General features: G+C 39.7%; 1 protein-coding gene across 2 annotated transcripts in view; it reads right to left on the bottom strand.

Annotated features, from left to right (window-relative positions):
• Positions 1 to 25,633, bottom strand: part of MAP2K1 (mitogen-activated protein kinase kinase 1) — a 1,005,884-nt gene that overhangs the window by 166,693 nt on the left and 813,558 nt on the right. The gene's annotated exons all lie outside the window — the stretch shown is intronic.

The following is a 25,633-nucleotide window of genomic DNA, read 5'->3' as shown; positions in this document are numbered from 1 at the left end:
GAGAACACATCCTGAAATTTATGAAGTAGTGTGGAGAGGATCAAGATGTTTTCCGGAAAATGACATGTGGAGCAATGAAGGCAGCATGCATTGCACGGGATGTTTTAGGGCCTCATAGGTTCATAGATAGGTACTAGGCTATTGGCCCACAGACCTAAGTAAGCCTAGCCAACAAGGTTCCCTGGCTTACGCCACCCAAGAAAGTTATTTTCCTGTACCCCTGTCGAGCAGAGCCACAGAACTGATCCCCGGGGTGTATTTCCTATTTCCCATCCACTCATCAAGATTTTTCTTGAAGAGTGCTAATGAGGAACTTTGCTTGACATAGATGGGTAGCTTGTTCCAGAGTATGGGAAGTCTCTGGGACAGGAATCTATCCCTCCAGCATGTCCTGTTTATTGTGGTGGCAAGGTTTAGATCCCCAGAGCGTGTAGCTTGGAGGAATTGGGATTTCTTTAGGTGCAGGATGCCAAAGAGCTCTGGGTTTGACATAGCTTTATATGTTAGGCAGAGATCACCTCGGAGTAGGCGATATGCTATGGAGTAAAACTGGAGTTTTTTGAGACGGTCAGTGTAGGGCATCTGTTTGAGGCCAGTAACCCTCTTTGCGAGGTACTTCTGTGGCCTTTCCAGATGCTGCAGATGTCTTGTGAGGTACATTCCAAAAGGGGCGTTGTACTCTATAATAGGTCTAATGAGTGTCGAGTAGAGGGGAACAATGACCTTTTTTTTCCTGGATGACAACCCTTTTGTGATGAGGTGTTCCATGTAGAAGGATTTCCTGACTACTGTGGCGATGTGATTATCAAAGGAGGGACTACTGTCCACCTGGGTCCCAAGGTCTCTTATCACACATTCGGCATTAAGGAGACTGCCACCTGTGTGGTAGTTCATTGGTACAGAGTTTTTACCAAAGGGGATGACAATGCACTTTTTGGCATTGAGCTTGAGATCATGGCTCTGACACCAGGCATCTGTCTCAGTGAGGCCCTTCTGTAGGACATCCACATCATTTGGGGACTCGACTATGGCTCCTAGTTTGCAGTCATCTGCGAACTTCGTTAGCCACAGGCCCTCTGTGTTAGCCTGTACTTCAGAGAAGTAGATACCAAACAGGAAAGGTCCCAGGACTGAACCCTGTGGTACTCCACTTGTCACTGGTTTGAAGTCAGATTTTGAGTCTGCAACTTTTACAGTGTGGGTTCTGTCAGTGAGCCAGTTGGAAACCCATTTTGTTATGTAAGGATTTATACCTAGTTTAGCGAGTTATCTATAATTCCAGAATGGGAGATGGTACTGAAAGCCTTGGCAAGGTCAAGATAGGCTGTGTGAACCACCTTACCCTCGTCTACAGCTTTAGTGACTGCCTCAAAGAAGTTGATCATGTTCAGGAGGCATGATCTGCCTTTCACAAACCTGAACTGGGTGGGGCCAGAGTTTGGAGGTTACCAATGTCTTTGTTTATGAGTTCTATGATGATACGTTCCATGGCCTTACAGATCAGGCTCATCAGGATAATACGGCGATAGTTCCCGGGATCAGTGGTGGCTCCCTCTTTGTGGAGTGGGATAATTGTTGCTGTACGCCATTCAGTGGGCACAAAGCCAGATGTGAATCTATGACTGAACATGGTGCTTAGGTGGGCAGCCAGTTCATTCTGAAGTTTGTGTAAAATGCAGCCTGGGTTGCTGTCCGGTCCCATGGATGCTGTGTTTTTGGCTTTACAGAGTGCAGCTTTTACCTGCGTAGTTGTGATTACAGGGACTCTGCATTCTTTCTGTATAGATATGGGCTCTTTAGGGGGTGAGAGGGGGTAAAGTTAGCACTGAACCTATCTTGCCAAGATGTTGGCAATTATCAGCTGGTTCTGTAATTTTCGTGCCATTGTGCTGTAACTCAGAGCACATCTGGGTGTTGTTATTGAGATTCCTGACATAGCTATAGAATGCTTTGTGGTTGTCCTTAGAATCAGTGGCAATTTTGTTTTCGCAGCTAGCTTTGGAGGAGTTTCTAACATTACCAGAATGATGCCGCAGCAGCCTGCCAGAAATCACCATTCTGTGTGTATATGGACCAAAGCACATACATGGGAGATAGCAAACTGTTAGTGATCCTTCTTGGTTACCTTGATGAAAAGGCAAGCAACAATGTGATAAGGTTCCTTCATATGCCAAAATGTGAGTCAGGAACTGGACAAGCAATGTTTGATGCTTTAATATCCACTCTGACAAAATGTAATATTCCAGTTTCCAACATTGTGGGCTTTTCTTCAGACAATGCTGCCTCAGTGACTGGAAAACACAATTCTGTGCTGTCTCATTTAAAGGAGTTGAAGCCCACAATTATAAACATGGGGTGTCTCTGTTACTTGGCAGATCTCTGCAGTAAGGCTGCTGTAAAAGCGCTACATTCACTAGTTGAAGAATTTATATCAAATGTGTACTGCCATTTCAGTTCCAGTGCACAAAAACAATAAAAACTGCAAGAATTTGCTTTGTTCACAGATACTGACCCCCTCAAGATCATTAGACATGTACCTACTAGATGGCTAAGACTTGGTAAGGTAATTAACAGAACCCTGGACATGTGGCCAGCTCTAAATTTGTATTTTCTGTCTGCAGAGCCAAGGTCTTCTAAGATTGACTTAATTTCTAAAAACCTGCAGAGTCATGAAGTGCATATGATTTTTCTGTTTCTTAAGTATGCACTGGAACCCTTATTGGAGTTCAACATCCAGCTTCAGAGCCGAGAAAGTCAGCTATTGACATTGCATGCCACTGTGCACAAACTCCTGCAGCAGTATGCTGGCTGACTCCTCAGACCTGAAGCTGCTGTCAGACTAATCAAACACAATGATGTGTCAGTGTTGACTGACAGCTGTGTTCTACCAAACAGTGAACTGTGTATTGGCTATGAAGTCAAGCAGTACATGAGCAGCCATGAGGAGGATCTTGCCGGCACAGTCACTGAATTTAACTTTTATAAAAAAGTTACAGCATTTTATGCTGCAGTGCTGCAGAAAATGCTGAAAAAGTTTCCCATGCAGGATCACTTATTGAAAGATGCTGCATTAGTTATTAACCTGGCCAAAAAATTGGGCATTTCTTTGAGACTTGTCAGGGATGTTGGCTTCCATCTGGGTGTGTGTGAAAATGATGTTGAGGCTGAACAATTAATTGATGAGTTCACCCAATATCAGATCGAGGACATGGGGAATCTGATAGGCTCATAAGATGTGTGTCAAAGTACTGGGCACACCTTCTGAGGGACCTTTGCACTGAAGGGAAACTGCCACTCTTTAAGCAGCTGATGATGAGTCTACTTTGCTTGCCACACTCAAATGCACAAGCGGAAAGAGCATTTAGTATGGTGCGGAAAGTGAAAACTGAACTGTGTCAGTCTCTGAGTGTAAAAACACTGAACTCTTTGTTGGCAGTCAAAATTAATGAAGAACTGGACTGCTGTGATGTTAATCTGCCGAAACATGTTTTAGAGGCTGCCAAGAAAGCCACAGCAGCATACAATAAATCTATATCTGCCGTATGACAGGATGCTGTTTAACTTGGTCTAACTAAAATCATTTGTGTGACTTGTAATATATGTCTGTTTAGAAAATGTAGTAAATGTGATTTTTATTTTTGTAAAGTGCTGTTTCATTTACTTTTGGTGTGTTTATGGTATTGCAGATTACTAATCTATAATCATCCAGATTCCTAGCAGACAGACCAGTGTGTGAAAGGTATACTTAAAGGCTATGCATTCAGATGACAGTATGCATCTAATTCACATTTGGAATGGGGTGAAAAAAGACATTCTCTAGAATTCATTAACACCTGCACATCATTCTAAACGAACAGACAACACAAGCATAACTGATATTCTCTTCCTCTTAATTTTAGTTTTCCTACCGATTTTCTTGCAGATTTAACTATCAATGGGGATTCACAAAGGTTGCCACAGTGTAGATTACATGTACACTTAGTGTAATCTTTGAGTGACTAGAAAGCAGAAAAATGTGGTATGTATTTTTTTGAATACAGATTGTTTACACTTAGTGTAGACATTAATGAATCTGGCCTGTATCTTCATTTATAATTTTGATATGAGATTTCTCTGGAATTTTTCTTAATGCAGCTCCCAGTTAACAGTTTAAACAATGCATATCATGTAAGTGTTTATTTTATCAGTGTTAAAAAAAAGGATAAAATGTCCTTTGCAGGTCACTAAATGCCCCTCTGGACCTCTGACCCCCCCACCAAGCCTTCAGCATCTTCTAGCACCTCTGGTTTTTATTGGGTTGAAGCTTTGTCCAATGTCCCAAAAAATGTGAAATAGGAGAGTTGGTGATCCTCCAAACTGAAAAATAAAAGTAAAAAAAAAAACAAAACAGTCCGACCCCACTGACTCACAGTATGTAGAAGTGAGAAGAATGAGTTTCCCTCGATTTGTGTACTACACTACAACAGTGCTGTCTACACCTAACTGCAAAAGCACAGCAAAGAGAATTCTAGAATGATTTAACAGGTAACTCCACTAGGATCATCTCACTGAAAATGATGAACAGGGATTAGTACTTAGGGGACTACTGCCTCTGGATAGTTAAAGCCATCCATGTGTTCTCTCAAACCTCTTCAGGACAATCAAACTAACCCCAGCTCCTCCACTGACTTGTTCATTCCCCCTGGGTGACATCCCTATGGCTCATTCATTTCCTGGGGTCAAGGAGAATCTATAAATGTAGTGGTGCCATCACTTGCCAGGAAGAGCTGTTTTTTTTCTTTAAGCTGTAACTCTTCACAAATGCTTGCTCACATCCAAGATGGTGGAGTGCAATGAGGTACTTGTGATGCACACACCGTCAGGTGATACAATCAAATGGCCTCACCTCTTTTCTACACAGGCACCTCCAAGTAATCCCAGGTCACCCCAGGGGATTCTACCTGCTGAGAATGCACTCACATACATATACCTGTCCCACTCTCCTCCAAAGAGAGATGGATGGGTTTGAATCTTATTCTTCTTCTGAAAATGCCAGGTTCAAAATTCAAAGCTTCCAACTACAAGCAGTAGAAAAATCTTTTTGTTATTTGATGAAGCAGAACAGAAAACTTTTCTTGTGAGTTTGAAAGTGTTTCTTCTTTTTCTTTGAAGGTAACATGGTGGTGTCTATAATTTCCTTTTCTGATCACTGGTGGTTGCTAGAGTTGAATGTTGCTAGTGGTCGATCTGTTTACAGATGGATTTACTGTTTATAATTGTTTGGACCACTCGGTGGACTTTTTGTTAGGCAGGTTTTCTGCCGTGTTGTACATGAGGAAATGTTGGCTCTTGAAGGTGTCCTGCTGGTAGGCCTGATTCAGTTGTTTAACTGTTGGGGTTTTGGTACTTTGAAACAGAAACAATAAAAAGTTTTCCTGGTTGTGCTGCCCCCCCAGCTACATTTAAGATGAATGCCTATGTTTTGTTAAAAGTGGACATTTGGCTATCTAGCCATTTTCAGTTCTATATTTTACACATATTTTTTTTTTCGGGGTGGGGCAAATAAAAAAGTGTGCTTATTTGTTTTGTGGTTTGGTGAAGTCTAGTAGGAGGGCTTTATTTGGTTATTTTTTTTTTATTATTATTATTTGCAACTGATGGGAGGATACATTTTAGAGGCTTTTCACATTTTTAAACTTAATTTTTTGTTCTGTATGTTTGCGTTTTGTTTATTATGTATGGGTGGGTTTTGTAGAGGAGTGTATATTTGATATTTAGTTCATTTTGTTAAATGTATCCTCCACTAGTTTTTTTTGTTGGCTAGGCTTGTAAGGGCTCTTCAGCCATTAGCTTAGTAATAATTTATAAAGCTATAAAAGGCACCCAATATGCTAGCTGAACTCAGGTTGCCTAGGTGATCATCAGGGCTTTACTGCTAACACAATTAATTTGTGCCATCCAACACATATGTGATGTTTGTTGTCATGACTTGGACAGAAAAAAGGGGAGAAAACTGCCAGAATGCTATTCTGCATTGATATGTACGTGTCATTCTACAAGAGAGTTTCATTACAAATATTTAAATTAAGTGAAGACTTATGTCCAAAGAATTTGGGGTCCAATTGAAAACTGAATTTTGCTTACGAGGTAACCTAGCATTCTGAACCATCAGAAAGCGGGCACACACATGGCCCACAGTTTTGAAAAAAATATCCTTGCAAATAGGCAAAGCTATTGTTTTCTAGCAAAATAAAATAGACTAATTACACAGTCATTACCAGAGTCAAGAAAAAATTTCCTGAATTATGTCCAACAAGATATCTGAAAAAATCATGCTGACAGGGCACTAAATCTGTCTTTCACTTGTAGACAGCTTGTCCTAAGGAATCAAGAAAGGGAATTGCTAAAGTATTTTAAGCAGTAATCCCAAGACAATGTCTGAATAAGGCAATCATTCAGATATTATAAATGTGAATGCTCTTACTCCTCAGAATTGTTACAGCATGAAGGAGATGTGGGAAACTCCCTGAAAGTACTGGTTACCCCAAAGAACAGCAAAGAAAGTGAAAATGCGTTTATTTAAGCACGCAATAACTGGGAGGGCACTGGTCAGACGTCTTTTAGCCACGACCTGGACTAAAGGCAAACAGCAGTTGTGAACAGAATATTATGTTTAGATAATACACAGTATGACAGCAGGTCACACAATATTTACACCATATTTGCTCTAAATACAAAATGGAAATGACTTTAATTTATATACAGGGAACTACATGTTGGTACTAAGGTGGTTGGTTTAAAATGTTACTGTGGTCCCCCCTCCGTGGTTCTAGACTGGTTTGCTTCATATCTTCTAGACTTGAACAAATCGTCACCATACTCTTGGGGACTACCAGAGGATTCAGTCTTAGGCCCGTTACTGTTCACAGTTTATGCGCTTCCATTGGGAGATTGTACTAGGAAGAAAGGACTAGCACATCATAGTTATGCAGATGACACCCAAATCCACCTCTTCTTCCCATAGGATGATATGATGAGTGCGTATTCCTTTGCCGACCACCTAGAAACCATACATTTATGGTTGTCTAGTAATCAACTGAAATTTCTTCCAAAACAGAGGCTATGGCAGTTCATGCTACTGTGAAAGATTCATGTCTTCCCTCTCTGCTTTATTTTACTTTATATGAAGGGAATAAGCTTGGGTTTATTGCAAGTGTGTATAATCCTTGTTTTATCTTGGATCATCAGACATCACTATGGGACCAAATATCAGTTACTATTAAATCCTCATGTTTCCATCTATGCAGCACATCCAAAATAGAACACTTTTTGTCTCAGTCTATTCATTCAGTAGTAGTTCATCCATTGGTCTCTTCATGATCGGATCACTGCAGTGCCTTTTGCCTGGGACTTTCCAACACTGAGCTTGACTGTTTATAGCAGGTGCAAAATTCTGCAGCCAGGTTACTAACTAGTATGTCACTTGCCAACTTATTACTCCTGTTCTGTGATCTGCACGTGCTACTAGTTAACATTAGGATTATGTATCAGGTTCTGGTGTTGGTGTTTGGTGCAACTGTCTCTATATGACTTGGGCCCCTCTTACCTGTAACAGTTTATGGTGCCATACAACCCTCCTAGGATCTTATGCTCTGTCACTCAAGGACTACTGATGGTTCCACAGGTATATCTTGAGACTTCTGGTAGGTGAGATTTTGCCTGTCAAGCTCCCCACATGGGGAATCCTCTTATCCCAGTGGCTTCAGGACTGCTGATTGGCTTCCACAGATTACTTAAGTCTTACCTCTTTGATAGTGCATGAAGAAGCACAGTTTACTTACTGATCCTTAATAATTTACTTATTTTATGTTTTCAGTTGTTTGCTTTATGTTTTTTATGTACCTTTTTCTACTTCTGCTTTAATTTTACCATATTGGGTGTTTTGTGTGGCTTCCTATTGAAATGTTGGCACTTGAAATGCTAAGTGCCAACAAGATGAAAAAAAAGACTGGAAACACAGGAGAACAACAACTTTTGAAAATGGTTATTCTCCAAAAAATTCTTTTTCAGGGGGAGGCATGGTAAGCCCCCCCTGCACCCCCACACCCTATGAACATTTCAAACTGATGCCGTTTTGTGGCAAACCTAAATAAAGTTGAAGCTGAACTATAGGCATTGGACTGAGTTGAATAGGGAAGCTTGGGAAAAGATCTAAAGGGATCTGTAGTGAATGATAAACAGAAACTAGTTTACAGAATGCTATTTCAGCAGAATGGAGGCTGTGCTGGAAATGACCCAGTGGAAAATTAAGTAATATTTAGAGATGCTTGTAAATGGATACATGACAATACGTTTTTTCCAGACATAAAGTCACAAATTAAGCTCTCTGAAAATGTAAGGGAAGAAGAGTTTGAAGGATTAGTATTATTCACTCATTCATTCATTCATTCATTCATTCATTAATTCATTCATTCATTCATTCATTCATCCATTCATTCTTTTTCCAGTTACCTGCTTACTCCACTTCAGGGTCAGAAGGGAGCCACATCCTAACAAAGCACTCAAGGTAGAGAAACTAATCCCAGAGAGGATGCCAGCCTACTCTACTGCAAGATGCTCACACCTAGTCAAACATACATGGCATGCACACCTATGGGCATCTTCAGTTCACCTACTGCATATGTCTTTGGGCTGTTGGAGGGAACTGGAGCTTCAGGCAAAAGCCCATTCAGGCACAGGGTGGACAAGCAGACTCCACCTACTAGTCCTCCAATCTGAGAAGTGAACTGAAGAACTAAGCACTGTCAGGCAGCAAAGCCAACTGCTGCATCAGTGAATTTCAGAACTTTTATGTACTGAAATGTCTAAAACCCGTCTTTATTCCAAACAACCTAAGGAAGAAGAAGAAAGTAATTCAATGAGGTTCTTTGCTGGGCCATTAAACTCAATGTACGTGGGATAGACCAGGGCAAAGTTTCAATATAAATTCTATACTGCAAATCTTTTTAAGAATTCGGAGGCACAAATCTATATAAAATGAGTTTTGTGACAACACGCTTATTTGTTCTCTTAATTTACTACATTTTATATTTACGTGAAGGGAAATCTGGAAGAGAAAAGAAAATAGGAGTTCTCACTTTGAGAGGTAGATGTAGAGATGAAGAAAACATTTGTAGAGTTTTGTAAAAATGTTTTAGTTTTATTTTAAACATCTTGTGGGTATATCTACTTCTTTGGCCAAGCTCATTTCCTGATAATGACCACAAATCCTGCTGTTGTAACATATAGTGTCATAAGCATATTTTTTTTTTTGGGGGGAGGGTGGGTCATTTTGTGCCACCGCCTGTCAATCATCAGCCCTTTCTGGCCAATTGACACATTCTTTTCCCATCATCATGGCTATGGCTGACCAGGAGGGGGCCATCATTAAAACAGTCATCAGGGTTGGTTCATGATTTTTTTTGTATGCAGCCCTAACATCCCTGCATGCACATGTAGTGAGTGGAAGAGGATGTGTAAATGGGCTGCCATGAAAGACATCTCTTCACTTCAAGATGCCCCATTCTTTACCCCAAAACAAGGGAGGTGGTTTCTCCCGTCTCCACAAGAGAAATAACACCTACCTAGTGTGTGCAACCCACCACCCTCCACCAGGAGAGGAACGAGGGCAATGCCCCTTCATTATAACCCTTCCCCGCCTTGCTCCTCCAGTGCTGGGGCCACTGATTAAACCCCATTTGGGTCAATAGCAGGACTCCATTTCTCTACACCATGCAGTCAAATACAATCATAAGCGCATTTTAATTGAGATAATAAATCTTATTTGTATGTAGAAGTTTCATATCATTTTATGAATTTTATTTTGAAGTCTCACTTTTCATTAACATTTATTTTATTTTATTTTATTTATTTCCAGTTTGATTACCGGGGAAGTCCACTGGGCCAGAACGTACCCATTTTCAGTGGAGGCCCGGGGAGAAAAGCTCCAAAAGCAAAGCAAATACAATCTAAGTTACATAGTGTAAAAGATAGTAATAAAATATATACATTTGGAATAACATTACATTGAATACAGTTAGTAAAAAAGCAAATACACGCAGTATACTTCAAAAAACATCATTCAGGAAGGTAGATACAATAGATTTAGTAGTTTCCTTCAAGTAGCAGGTTTGACTGTATGAAAAGAAGGTGTAAGGTTACATGCTATTTACAATATTTACATATGAGGAGTAGAGAGAGAGAGAAAGTACATAAACTGAGAGTAGAATATAGTTTGATCAAGCAGTGATCGAGAGAGAAAAGAGAAGAAAAGAAGATAGTATTAGGGTAGAGTAAAGAGAAAGGATGTAGAGGGTTCAAGGGGAATTTATGTAGATTTATGTAGGATGTAAGCAGGTGCACTTATGTTTAGAGGATAAGTAAGAGAAAAGTTGGATTTTGAAGGCTTCAGTGTTAGATGTTGTTCTAAGAGAAGAAGGGAGAGAGTTCCATTTCCTGCCAAGAGAGTAGGAGAGAAGGAGCTGGCCAGCAGGGCGATTGGGTTTGTGGATGGTGATTAAATTTTGGTGTTCAGATCTAAGAGATCTGTTTGGGGTGTATGGCGGAAGGATGTTTGCTAGGGCTGGGCATTTTCAGGGTAGAATATTAATTTGTGAGCAGTGGTTAGTTGGAGGTAGTCTAGGTAGTTAGGAGTTCTAGCCAGTTCAGAGTTTGTAGGGAAAGACAATGGTGAGAAGAGGTTTTAGATTTGGTAGCAAATTTAGAGATTTTATTATAGCAGATTTCGAGTTTAGTGGAGATGGAAGAAGACAGGTTAGTAAGGAGAGGGGCTCCATATAGTAGAGATGGTAGAAGATAGGTAGTTGCTAAGGAATGTCTAGCGGAGTTGGAGAGAAAGCAGTTGTTCTTATAGAGCATACCTAGCTTTTGGTGGGTTTTCTTTATGTTTTGTTGTATGTGGCTATCAAATTTGAGGTGCTCATCTATAGTGATGCCAAGGAGTTTTGCAGATGGGACCACCTCTATGGTTGACTTTGTTTGGCTTATGATTTTGAATGCTGTTTTATCAAATGTGCAAGCCCTGGAGGCAGCGAAGAGAAGAATTTTGGATTTATTAGAGTTTAGAGAGAGATGATTTTGGTGCATCCAGTTCTCAGTAGTGGAAAAAGCTATTTGGGTTTTTGTCAGTAGTTCGGGAATGTTGGAGGCGGCGCAGACTAAGGTAGAATCATCTGCGTATTGGATGACTGTTGTGTCTGGGATGGCAGAGTGAAGGTTATTTATAAAGATGTTGAAAAGCATGGGTCCAAGGATGGACCCCTGGGGAACACCAGTGGGTGTAGGTAAGGAGGAGGAGGTAGAGTTGTTCCATTTGACAGCTTGGGATCTATCTGATAAGTAGCTAGAGAACCAGGATAGAGTATCAGGGGAGAGATGAAGGTTTGATAGATGAAAGAGAAGGTGTTTGTGAGAGATGGTGTCAAGGCTTTAGACAGATCTAGCAGTACAGTGGAAACTAGTAACCCAGAATCCCTGGCTTGGTTGACTGTTTCTAAGAAGGATAGTAAGGCAGTAATAGTGCTGTGTCCAGGGCGGAAACCATGTTGGGTGGGTGTTAGGAGGTGGTTATGGATTAAGAAAGGCATGAGTTGGTGGTGGACGATTTCTCTAGGATTTTTGATAAAGGTGAGAGTAGGGCAATTGGGCTTAAAGTTGGAGATATTTGTGTTTTGCCTCCTTTATGAAGTGGGAGAATGTAGGCTGATCTCCAAAGCATAGGAACATATGACTCTTTTATAGATCTGTTAATTAAGATGCTGATAGGGAGAGCAATACCTTCGCAGCACATTTAAGGAAAGAGGAGGGATGTTATCAGGGTATTAGTGCATGGCTTTAGTTTAGATAAGAGTCTTTTATGAATATAGTTGAAACAGGTTTCAGCTGGAAACTGGGAGGACAGTTAGAGGGGTTGTTGGGAGTAGAGGAAAGAGAGTTGGATGTATTATTGTTGGGGAAGGATTTGGTAAGATTATTTATAGATTCCGTGAAGAATTTGTTGAAGAGAGAGCTTAGATCTGAGTCAGTTTTACTTGGGTCTGGGCAAGGGTTATTTTTAGATCCTGGGTGGAGAAGGGAATTTACTGATTTCCAGAACTGTTTGGGGTTCTTATTTTGGTTGGACTGTAGTTTGTAGTAGTAGTTCTTTTTGTCCAGGGTGATTAGTGTTTTGCTAGGTTCGGAGTTGGGTGTATTGGAGCAGGGAAGAAGGGATTTTATTTTTCTGGTATAGCTTCCAAGATTTGTCCCTTTGATGCATGACTTGTTTTGTTTCTTTGGATAGCCAGGGGCAGAGTTAGCTTTGACTCGTTTGTTTCTTGGAGGAGCTAGGGAGTTCAGAGTATTTAGGAAGATAGAGTTAAACTGTTCTACAGCTTTGTCTAGGGGAAGTGTATTTAGGGTCTGCCAGTTGGTATGTTTAAGAATGTTTGAGAAGATAGTTGGGTTGAAGTTGCTGAGATTACGAGTGTGGATGTAGTGGTGTAGATATTGGGTAGAGTTAGCGGAGCGGTGTATGAAAGTAGGGAGATGGTCACTGAAGGTATCAGGGATAGTGCCTGAAAGAGTTATTTTGTTTGGATGAGAGACTAGGATCCAGTCAATGGTAGATCCTGGGGATTTGTTTTGTTAGGCCGGGTGGTTGAGTGTATTACTTGGGTGAAGTTAAAGAGGTTGATGAATTGGGAGGGAAGGAGAGTTGATTTTATTCCAATCAATGTTAACGTCGCCTAGAATGTAGGTTTCAAATTTGATTTCAGTTGAGGCCCAGTAAAGAATATTTTCAAGGGTTGTTGTGTTGTCACCTGGGGATATATAAAGGGAGATAATGCAGATGTTCTTATGTTTATTTAGTCGAAGGAGACTGGCTGTAAGTTCAGCGTTTTTGAACTCAGGAGTTGGAATTTGTAGAGGGATCAGGGAGAGAAGGTTAGAGAAAATTATTGCAGAGCCTCCACCTTTTTTATTTGGTCGGTCAGTTCTGTGGATTTGGAAGCCAGGAGGTAAGATTTCAGAGTCGGTGATGTGGGGTTTTAGCCAGGTTTCAGAAATGGCTAGGATGTCTGGTTGGTTGTGGCAAAAGCAAAAAAAAAAAAAACATCTGGTACTACTATTACTTTCACTGTGAGTGATAGGGACCACAATCAGACAATCCCGACTGCTCTTTAGTGCATACCAACAGTTTTAAATAAATGTGGATATTACATTTTACGGTCAAAACTGAATAGCTGTAGTGCTCCATAAGTTGTAGAAATATAAAATAGCAAGCAGTCTGTTACAGTTTAAAAGGGGGTACCAGATCAGAAGACAGCACTGGGTGCAAAAGCAGCTAACTATACTTTTGCTGTTAAGTACCCTAAAATAAACATTTCTTGGGAGAACATTCTTGAATTTCTCCATATTTAGACTTGGTGGTCCTTCTATGTCATCATTACCTTTATGGGGAAAATTTCTCAGGGTGAGAAAAAAAAAATCTCTGTTATTTTAGTTGACCTGTCAATCAGAAACAAAAGAAAAAAAACTCAGTAGCTTTAAATCCTTTAGATTAATTATTTTGTCATCAAGTTCCTTTTTTTATTACTGTTAGTTTCTGACATAATCAGAGAATAAATCAAAACCCTCCTGTATGGTTTTCTGTTACTTAGTAAACTCAGAAATATCAGATTTTAATGTGCTTTATAAACATACAAATACTGCAGTGAAGCTGGGAGTCTTTTTCTCAGTTTCATTCCTTTTCTTTAGCTGTACACAACACATTACTTAAATGCTATGGAATGGCCTTTTAGTGGCATTTTACAACAGATTTTTAAAATGGATTTTTTTTAGACTTTGTTTGGATTTTATTTTTTATTTTACTGGTTAGAAGGCTTTGAGTTTGGGGAGGTTGGTGTATTTTATACAGGCCCTGGTATTCACAAAGAAGTCTTCAGACTGAAAGGGAGTGTGCTTTGACTCTGAATTTTACTTCATATCTACTTTTTCTCCTTTACTTCACTGTTGGCCTTCAAAAGTACTGTTGTATTTTTCCTCGATACCCTTATCTTCAACAAAGCAGAAAGAAGAGAAGATAGGGTACTCTAGTATTGTGCCATCATAGCCATTCCTTTGACTTTTTTTTTTCTTAAAGCCCTACAAAGTCCTCCTGCTCCTTCTGTCAGGTTCACAATGATGTTAATGGGGTACAAGCGAGTCTCCACAAAAATACAAGCAGGCATCTGCTGGCACACTCCCAGGTTCTTGCACTGCACTATGGACTTAGTCTATTCACCCTCGTGTGCAATCACTAGTGCAGCATTAACTCTCTATCCTTGTTCACACACATCTTTGCAAGGAGATCACAACACTGCTTAATCTACAGCAACCCCCTAAACTCTCTAGTTGAACCCAGATTAGCAGCACAACAGACAGGAACTCCCTCTGTGTTAACAGGTTAGGAATGCACATTACTATGTTTGTGCTGGGGCACATAACGTTGGCAATATGAAAGTGCAGGTCATATTCTACAGTGTTTTTTTCTGTTATGACACAGTTCATCTGTGACAAGCAGGGTGAGTGTCAGCTGTTGCCCAGAAACTAGCTCTTATCTTGCAGGGGCCACTTATAGAGGAGACAGCTGTATGAGGTTCTCTGGTACTAGGGTTTGAGATCTTTGGCAACAGGCGAGGCACAGCCCTCGCTGTAAGATAGCAACCACTCGCCAGACATTTGAGAAAGACTGCATGGGACACTGAATGTGTGGAAAATAGTCACTGATGGCTTGGTACGATGGTAGGTGAATGAGACTGTCATTTAGGAGTTTTTTTCATTTTTGTATTTTTTTTCAGTTCTGGTAGCTATATGTTTAACTTGGGATTAAATATTTACTTACCAATGTGTTTGCTGTTTTTTTTTTTGAACATGCTGCTATGTTAAAGGGAGAATTATTTCTTTCCTACTCTATGAAAGATGTTTATTTTTCTTTTTAAACTGAGGAAGATATGGAAAGAACGTTTTTAATTGTGATTTTTATTTATTCTTCCTGATTCAGGTATTATTTACATATTTTTACATTATTTACTAGTTCTTTTCCTGTTGATGTTGGTCATTTTGTGATAACAGGTGGTGGCATTAGTTCTTTGCTAAGGTGAAGATGGTTATAGTACAGGGAAATAATGACCATGACCCTCATCCTAACCAGTCTGTTAGGTGCCCAAGAGATAGAGCCCAAGAAATTCACTTCCACAGCAAAGCTTGAAATGTAAATCTTGGAATCCATTTTGAGAACATACACAACAAACTGGAAATATGACTCCAGATCATTCTTTGTAATAGAAGGGGAAGCCTTGGTGTCACAATGTGTTCCTACAAAAAGAGAGAAAAAAGTATAAGAATTTAAAGTATTTTACAGCTTTGAGAGGTGGTTATGCACTTTACATTATTTTGAACCTTTCTGGCATCAGTAATCACCAAGCTTGTTGTATTACAGTTATTTTATACAGGCCCTGGTATTCACAAAGATAGTGACCACAAAGGTACACACATTTCTGTACACAGTTTTTATTATGCTACCATGGAATACCACATGTTAAAAGAGTGATTTGTGCTACTGGGGGCATACAGTCACTGTCTTATTTTCTTGAGTGGTTCCCAGGAGTGACTGGAATGCTAATGTGTACCAGGCACTTGTGTGCTCTGGACTAAAAGTAGCCTAGCAGCACTGCACAGTACTACTGTGTAAAGCAACTTCTTACTGTACAGCTTCCTCACAAAGTAGGCATAGTAGCTGCTTGGTAAGGCATGCTGTACAATGATCAACCTCAGCTGCCTTATACAGTAGTACTGTATGCTGTCAGGATGAAAGAATGAGTCACAGCGCATGCAGACGAAACATGGATCATTACCATATTACAATAATGAGAGGATCCAGTGCTGTGGCAGCTCCCACTGGTAGCAGTTTGCATGAATCTGTGGGGGAAGGGTAGGGGGCTGGTTTGATGTATTGTACTGGACTTCATTACCAGTAAGGATTTTACTGCAGTGTAAAGGAGATGTAGGTTTTGTGTGTGTGTGTGTGTGTTAGCCCTAGTACACTGTACAGTAATTTCAACTTAGCAACATACTACCAGGGGAGGGGGATTGTTGCAGCCACAGCTGTTACACCAGCTGTTTGTGTCACTGAAATGCCATAGTTTAAACCACAGGACCCAGCATGTAGAACCTACTGCCATATTTTTAAATGATGCATGATTTGGGGCTTGCCACATCAGCATAAGAGATAAGTGGTTGGGAAACAATTTAGCATGATTGTGTAAGTGGTCATTTGCAATCCCGCTCTTCTCTGTTAGAAGGGTTTATGAATCAGACAAGGCTTTGCAAAGTCTTGCAAGATACCCTACCTTGCTTCTGAATCTGACTCAAAGTCTGCACATTTGCATGAGACAAGTTTAATAAATGCTGAATGCTTTGACAATGTTTGTGCATACTATACTACAGTGCATTCCTGTTATGTATTTCAGTGCTGAAGATTGTGTGTTAGCTTCTGTTCTATTTTTGGCAAGATGGGTTTATATAGAGATGGCAGTTTAGAATACTTTTGTACAAGTTTTATATTGGGGGTATAGGGACTTTTTATCTTCTTAGTACACATTTTTAGTTGATTACCGTGTAATAGCCAGAGGCTGCTTTCAGTTGTCCTGTTCGTGACTGGTATGCTTTCTGCAGTAGTGTTTCTGACACACTAAGTGCAGTGTTGTTCATAATGCCTCCATTAAGTTGAGGATAAAGTCTAGTGGTACATACACCGAGAATGCATTTTTCAGAGCTTGGACAATTTGACATTAATCATCAGTATTCAACACTAATATTGTTTTTATGCAAGATTTACCTGAATCCTGAGACTGGATAAATATAACCACCATCATTATCAAGATTATTTTATATGACAAGTAATCAATAATGCCCTAGGTGGACTTTATAGACTGCCTAGGGGTGTTGCAAGTCATAATGTTACAGAAGGAGGCATTCCGCACCTTTAAATGTTTTGTTATTTTCTGATATCTTCTATCCTGTAGGGATTACTGCATCTGGAGAATTTCTCCCCGAATCTCCACTGAAAATTGGCTTCATTCCAAGTCGGACTTTCCCAGTAAACAAATACTAAATAAATAACTTTAGAAAAATTTCTACGTGTTTGAGTACCTTGCTGGAAGTTGAAGATTTGATAATGTAAGTCCCAAAACAATAAAACGTTAACTGAGATTCAGGAGAAATAATGGTGAAGTGCAAAACTCACTGTTGTACATTAAAATAATTTTCTATAGGGGATAAGCCACAATGTATGTCCCCACATCTTCCCTACTTACATATAATAACTGCAAGATTTCTGAACTTCGGAGAAGAGGGAATTCTCAGAGATGCATCAACTTCCTTATAAGTCTCCTAAATCATACCTACATTTTTGCAGTTCTGAGAATCAAAATTACCCTCCTCAAACTTACAGTGGCAACCATGTCTTAGTTTTAACTGTTAATTTGTTTTTCTGCATACCTGGATATGTTTACTATTTCTTAGAAAAAGTACCCTCTTTCCTTGTTTTGCACATGTATTAGGTCTTACCCCCATAATCTAATATTTTTTTAATTTAAGAATTTGTTACATTTTTAAATGAAATGATTATTGTTCAAATGTCCAGTACTAGCTAGACAGACCACGGTTGTCTGTCAAAAATGCAATCTTCAATGCCATACAGCAGCATTAAGGCCTGTTTATGTAAAAAAATGGCTGATTTGGTCACTGTAATTTCTTCACCTATATTTAAATAATCACTGTTAAAAATAACCAAACAACTTCTAAAAATGAGACCAGTAACAGTTAAAACTATTAAAGACAAAGAAGTCACAAGGTAATGTTCAGCACATGTTAATTTTTGAGCTTTCTACCATTCTGCACTGATTAAGCTGCTCAACCAGTATGGATATTTTACACATATATACAAATATTTCAAGCACAGGCATTAATGCCCTTCAAGCCTGCCAATATACCAAATAGTTGTTCCCAAAATAAGTGTCCAGGCTGTTCTTAAAAAATATCCAAACTCGCACTTGCTTTAATTAAAGTTGGCATTCTGTTCCATACATCAGTTGTTCTCTCAGAGAACCAAACAGTACACTTCTCATTCCTAAAAAATCTTCTACATAGGCTGTCTGATGATTCTCGGATACTTTTCTGATAACTCCAAACATTCCCAGAAGTAGTTGTCTCTGAATGTCCTATATACCTGAATAAGATCTCCTCTTAAATACCTATGTGAGGTACTGTACAAGTTTATATATTTTAGTCTTTCATAACAACTTAAATTTTCACATCCATGGATGGCCTTGGTATACTTCCGCTGTACTCCTAGTTTACTTGTGCTTGTTTTCTTAGAAGGTTTCCATTTTGTTATTCCATACTCAAGTTTGGGTTTAATGTAACTAGCAAACAATGACTTTATCATTTCTGATTTCCTAAACGTTATAAATCTTTTTATACAAAGATATAGTTCTATAACTATCATTAACTAACTGGTTGACATGATTAGAAAAACTCACAGCTGGATCTATCCATATACCCAGGTCCTTAAATAAATCTACAGTTTCAATCACTGTGTGCTGTACTAAACATTTACCTTTTAGTTTATGTCTCCCAAATCTCATATGATTAGTTTTTGATGCATTTATCAGCATACTATTCTCCTGTGCCCAAATGGTCAATTTAGTCAAGTACTTTTGTAGACATGCCCCATCTGTGGCATATGTAATCAGTTTACCCAATTTCAAGTCATCTGCATACAGAATTGTGGAACACCTCAGATGAAAAAGATAGATCTGAAAGATACAATCTAAACAAGTATGGGCCTAGGACAGAGCCCTGTGGGACACCCTGACCCTGTAACCAAGAATTTCACCTCTCAAATTGATATGATACTTGTCATGTCCTATTTGTAAGCCTTGCAGCTATCCACCATATAAAGAGTACATCAATACAGAGTTGTTCTAATCTATTGATCAGTGTTTTGTGTATGACCTTGTCAAATGCTAAAGTTAAATCTATATAAATTACATCACAGCACAATTTTTCATTCATAGCTATTATTATGTTGTTATAGAACATCATTTTACAGGTGGTAATAGATCTGTTTTCAACATATGCATGCTGATGTATGGTTTCAAGTCCCAAACTATCCAATATTACCTTCTCCATTACTTTTCCACAATATGAAAGTAACCTTAAGGGTCTGTGTGACTCTGGGTTTGTCCTACACCCTTTCGCATAAAGGCAGGTTTAATAACTGCATGGTACTGTAAGTTCTTGCTGAAGTGTTCTCATATCATTATTATTAATTCTGTCTCCTCCCTGTGCTTTGTTTGGATCCAGTTTGCATAGTTCTTTTTCAATATAATCTAACTTGATTTTAAAATCTGAGGTTACCTGGACGTCACTAGACCAACTAATCACCCCTTTTGTGGAAACAAACTGTTTTGCATAAGATTTTGTAAATATTTCTATAAACTGTTGTGTATGAGAATACATTTTAGTCTACACACTGTTTATCAATGTGTATGTCTTTACTCCTTCCATATCTCATTTATCTATAAAATGATTTCCTATTATGCTCAATATCTTTATATACATTTTCTTCAAATTTTTCTTGATTTTGTCTCACACTATGCTTAATTTGTTTGTCCAGCTTGTTTATTTCAGTTTTCAAAGTTGTACTTTGACCTTTTTTTCTATCTGTTGTATTTTTTTTGTCTCTCCTTTAATCAGGTATCTTGTTGTTATGGAAATATATCCTCCTGACGTTGTGTGCCTAGATCCTGATGTTAAACATTTTGTTTTATTTTTTGCACTCAATTTCTCTTTCAAAACTATCCACATTCCTTTTGCAGTTTTTCCAATGAACATATTGCTACAGTTAGTTTTACACTGTGACTGTTTTGCTTCCATATAATCTGTAAGTAATCTTTTGTGTACTGTTTTAGATTTCAGTTTGGCAGAATTATCTAGCAACAAATTTACCTTTATAACCCCATAATCACTGCACATCAATGGTGGCAAAACTTGACATGAAGCAACACTAATTTCTTTAAGAACACAAACAATGTCTAGTATGTTCCATTCCCTTGTCGTTATTTTCTTTTCTTTACAATTTGAAGAAATTGCTGTTCGTGGGCATAGGTTGTAAATAATTTCCTTACCAATGTTGTTAAATCAATATTATTCCTGTCTGTTTCTGGTAAATTTAAATCCTAAGCTAATATTATTCTTCCCTCCTGTGCTTCATGCAAGAAGTGTATGAATTCCGCTAGGTCATCAGCACTTGACTTTGGTGGTCTATACGCTCCAACAACTGTTATAAGTTCCAGGGTTGTCGTTATTATCACAGTCACACAATCTGCAATACTGATGTTATTACTGAACATGCAATAATCACAGATCTCATAATTATCTTTAATACCTATCATACCACTTCCACCTGATTATTTGTTATAATGTCTTTTACAGTAAAAAACATTTATACCTTGACAGAACTGGTTTCCAGTCATTGTTCTTTACGAATGTTTCACAAACAGTAACATCATCAATATTGTGGAAATGTAGCAAATTTTCCAATAAAAAAAACTTTATTATTAATGCACTGTGCATTAACAGCCATCAGAGATGCATCAAATGTTGCTATGAACTGTTACATTTTTGATCTAGGAAAAATTCTGCCTTGTTATTTGTCAAATACTGCAGAACATCTGTTGCAAATATTCTCTTACCTGTTCTTGACAAATGCATGCCATCCTGTCTGAACATGTGTGCCCAAAATTAGGCTCTGATGCTTTAAACTGTGAGCTTTGGCCGGTTAAGACCTGCATATCAACTTGAACGCATAAGTGTAGCTAAGTAACTTTTATCTGCACTTTTTGAAGTAATTTGTTTGTGTTGCATTGAGCAATACCTAGCTGGAAGTTGACTTTTTTCAGTAGTGCATGTGGTATTTTCAGTTAAGGCTTGTTAAAAACCTGCATAGCCAGTGATAGGTGGGGGTAGTTTCCTTAATTGTTATTCAGTTTCTGCCTTATACAAGTGGTACAGTGAATTATCTTCTGTTTAAACTGTGAGCTTTGGCCGGTTAAGACCTGCATGTTATCAACATGAACGCATAAGTGTAGATAAGCAACTTTTATCTGCACTTTTTAAAGTAATTTGTTTGTGTTGCATTGAGTAATATCTAGCTGGAAGTTGACTTTTTTCAGTAGTGCATGTGGTATTTTCAGTTAAGGCTTGTTAAAAACCTGCACAGCCAGTGATAGGTGGGGGTAGTTTCCTTCATTGTTATTCAGTTTCTGTCTTATACACGTGGTACAGTGAATAATCTTCTGTTTAAACTGTGAGCTTTGGCCGGTTAAGACCTGCATGATATCAACTTGAACGCATAAGTGTAGCTAAGTAACTTTTATCTGCACTTTTTAAAAGTAATTTGTTTGTGTTGCATTGAGCAATATCTAGATGGAAGTTTACTTTTTTCAGTAGTGCATGTGGTATTTTCAGTTAAGGCTTGTTAAAAACCTGCATAGCCAGTGATAGGTGGGGGTAGTTTCCTTCATTGTTATTCAGTTTCTGTCTTATACAAGTGGTACAGTGAATTATCTTCTGTTTAAAATGTGAGCTTTGGCCGGTTAAGACCTGCATGATATCAACTTGAACGCATAAGTGTAGCTAAGTAACTTTTATCTGCACTTTTTAAAGTAATTTGTTTGTGTTGCACTGAGCAATATCTAGCTGGAAGTTGACTGTTTTTTCAGTAGGTCCCCACCCACCCTCCCTGTTTTTGTCTTGGTGTTAATCTTGGTGGCTTTGAAACCGCCCGCCCCTCTTGTAAATTTGCACTTGGATACTCCTCCCGGGCCCATCTCATTTGCTCACTCAAAAAAAAAAAAAAAAAAAAATGTATCTGCTTTTACTGTATTTGTGTTTCTTCCTACTTTATTTTGCTTTTGCATCATCTTAAAAGTACTCAATTGTATTTATTACTGCTTGGTGTAACTCACTCTAAGCCTTTTAGTTTAAGCACTTGGGCTTCAGACCAGTTGTTTTACATTAAGAAGGTTTGTGCTCTGCACTGTAGTGGCAGGACAGGTAGCTTACATCCTTCTAAGTTGGGAACTGCTGATTGAGGGCTCAGTGTCTGTTATTCTAAAAGTGTATTAGTTCTGGTTTAAGCACTTGGGCTTCAGGCCAGTTATTTTACATTAAGAAGGTTCGTGGTCTGCACTCTTGTGGGAGGAGAGGCTGGATTCTACCCTTCTGAGCTGGGAATTTCTGGTTAGAGGCTTATAGTGCCTGCATATTTGAACTGTTTCTTACTAAATTGGTACACCTTGTTTGCTGTAGCACAGACTAGATCCAGGCCTGCTGAATCTAGCTTTGTTTGTATAACTTGAGCACTAATCCAGGCATTCTTTAAAGTATTCAATTGCATTTATTACTGCTTGGTAGTAACTTGATTAAAGTGTAGCTATCATTCTAAGTCTTTTGGATTAAGCACTTGGGCTCAGACCAGTTGTTTTACATTAGGAAGGTTTGTGGCCTGCACTGTGGTGGCAGGACAGGTAGCTTACATCCTTCTAAGTTGGGAACTGCTGATTGAGGGCTCAGTGTCTGTTATTCTAAAAGTGTATTAGTTCTGGTTTAAGCACTTGGGCTTCAGGCCAGTTATTTTACATTAAGAAGGTTCGTGGTCTGCACTCTTGTGGGAGGAGAGGCTGGACTTTGCCCTTCTGAGCTGGGAATTTCTGGTTAAAGGCTTATAGTGCCTGCATATTTGAACTGTTTCTTACTGGAATTGGTACACCTTGTTTGCTGTAGCATAGACTAGATCCAGGCCTGCTGAATCTAGCTTCGTTTGTATGCTTGTTTGCTTGTTATTTCCCTGAAACGCTAATTCCACCTAAAATGCGGCTTTTCAGTGCTTCTGTGGATCCCTAGTGACATCTGCATTGCTTACTGTACTTATTTCCTTGTTTCACTTGAAAGAAAGTTACTGTTTGTCATTTTTGCATTTAAGTTACCTGTAACACATTGCATTTAAGTTACCTGGCACTTGCTCACTAAAGCAATTATACAAGTCAGCACTAAAAAATTAAAAGCACTACACCCTCACAAACTCCCCTTGAGTACCTTGTTCCCCATTGGCCCTTTCTTTTCAATTATAAAGGAATTCCCAATACTATTCTAGCATGTCCAAAGGTCAGTTGTCAATCTCCTCTCCAGTCCAGCTGGTGAATCTGGGAATCTTGAGGCAATGTTACAACTGCCCCATGTACACAGACAACCCTCTCCTCCTCCCAAAAAATTCCAACACATGTGAGAGATGCAACCATATAGCCAAACTGGAGGCTAAGCTCTTTCAACTCAGTACTGGCGAAACCTGTCAGGAGGAGAAGGAAACCACACTCACTACAATTCCAGTCTCACATAGACCTACCATGACAGCAAACCAAACACATAAACACACAAAAACATACTCGGAGGCTCTAAATAAAAATCTGCCTAAGCAGCAGAGACCTCCAAAGCAGACACCCAAGCAACCGCTACCCCAAAACAAAACACGTGCAACACATAGCTCACAAAGCCAGTGTGCCGAACAGTCACAGCCCTTAAGGCTAAACAACACACCTGATACACTTGTAATAGGTGACTCTATCGTCAGGCACACTGACATCCCGCTCACCAGGCTGAACAAGGAGAAGGCCACGGTGAGCTGCCTGTCGGGCGCTAGGATCCGCCACATAACACAAGCACTCAGGTCACTCCAAGGCAAGTACAAATATGACTCAGTCATTGTCCATGCTGGTGTGAATGACCTGAGACGTACCTCCCTGGACTACATGAAGAGAGACATAGAGGAGCTCTCTGAGCATGTGGCCCAGGCCGGTATGACCCTGACCTTGAGTAGCATCTTACCCTCACCAAGAATGATGCCACAACATGAAGACAAGATGATCAATTTCAACAATTGGCTTAAGTATTGGTGTCATTCAAAGGGGATCCAATGCCTGTCAGCCTGGGATGACATGCTCGACAGGCCACGATGCTTCGCTAGGGACGGCTTGCACCTGTCACCCTGGGCTTCGGATATTGGGAAAGGCTCTTGCTACCCCATAGTGCCTTTTTAGGCAAGGCTCAAAAGACAAACCCACCTCCATAGGTATCACAAGGGATAAGAAACTAAGAGTAATGCTACTCAATGCCAGAAGTCTCAACCTCAAGATGCATGCACTCGAAACTCTCCTTAGCATGGAGAACATCGATATCTGTGCAGTAACAGAAACCTGGTTCAAGGCTCCCGAGAGCACCCCAGCACTACCAGGTTATACCTCATACCATGCTTTTCGGCCCCAAAACTTGGACCGAACCAGAAAAGGAGGGGGAGTATCAATATTCGTCAAAGATACCCACACCTCCAGGTTGGTGGCACAGCACGAAGCATCAGAGACTATCCATGTGCAACTAACAGTGGGTAAAACTGCCTTCCAGTTTATAGCCTGCTGCAGACTACCCTCCCAAACCCAGGAACCCCACTCGGCCTTCCTGAGAACACTGGAAAATATGAAGGTCTCTCCAAACATCATTATATTGGGCGACTTCAACTACCCAAACATAGACTGGGAGCATTACTCTAGCTCCAACACCCTAGCTCAAAGGTTCCTAGAATTTATAAACGCAAATGCTATGGAACAACTTGTTACCACTCCCACAAAAGGGGAAAACATACTGGACCTGATCATCACCAACATGGGGACTCTATGCTCCAGACCAGAAGTGTATCCCTCACTGGTAAGATCAGACCATAAACTAATCTCACTGGATATTCACATCCCGACCCCACCCCCTGCCCAGAAAACCACAGTGAAAAACTTCTCTAAAGCAAATTTCACACTCCTCAAAACCGAGGTGGAATCCTTCAAAGCCCGGGCCTGTGGAAAATACGGCCCAGACCGCAGAATCCTTTATAAACGCATTCTATGAACACCTTCAGGAATGCATGGATCATGCAATCCCAAATAAAACCAAGACCCAATCCTCCAGAGGCAGACGTCCTGTCTGGTGGACCCCAGCCATTAACAAACTATACAATAGAAGGAGGAAGCTACTACATGATAGAGCAAAATCCCAAAAAGGGAAGGCATCTATGATCAGTGTTAGCAAAAAACTACGGGCACTCATAAAATCGTCTAAGGCCAGCTTCGGGAGAAAAATTGCACAGGACACTAAGGATAATCCCAAGGCTTTCTTTAGTTATGTTAGGAACCTGGGTGGGAATTCCCAGATATGCTCAGAATTAGTCCAAAATGACAAAAAATACACCGAACCCACAGACATTGCCAACATCCTAGCTGACAGGTTCAGCGCAAACTTCTCCCCACCAAAGGGCAAATATCTATCCCAGCAGAGTGCTGCCCCCCTGACATCTCAGATGATCAGGTAAGAGCCGCCCTCTCCAAAGCAAAAAACACAGCATCAATGGGACCAGACGGTGTCCCGGGCTGCATCTACATGAACTCCAAGAAGAGCTAAACCCAAACAT

Source organism: Protopterus annectens, chromosome 7.part0 (genome assembly GCF_019279795.1).
Source record: "Protopterus annectens isolate FY-2018-M chromosome 7.part0, PAN1.0, whole genome shotgun sequence".
In the NCBI taxonomy this organism is placed as follows: Eukaryota; Metazoa; Chordata; order Ceratodontiformes; family Protopteridae; genus Protopterus; species Protopterus annectens.
Note: the sequence above shows the minus strand (reverse complement) of the source record. Positions and strands in the feature narration are given on the sequence as shown.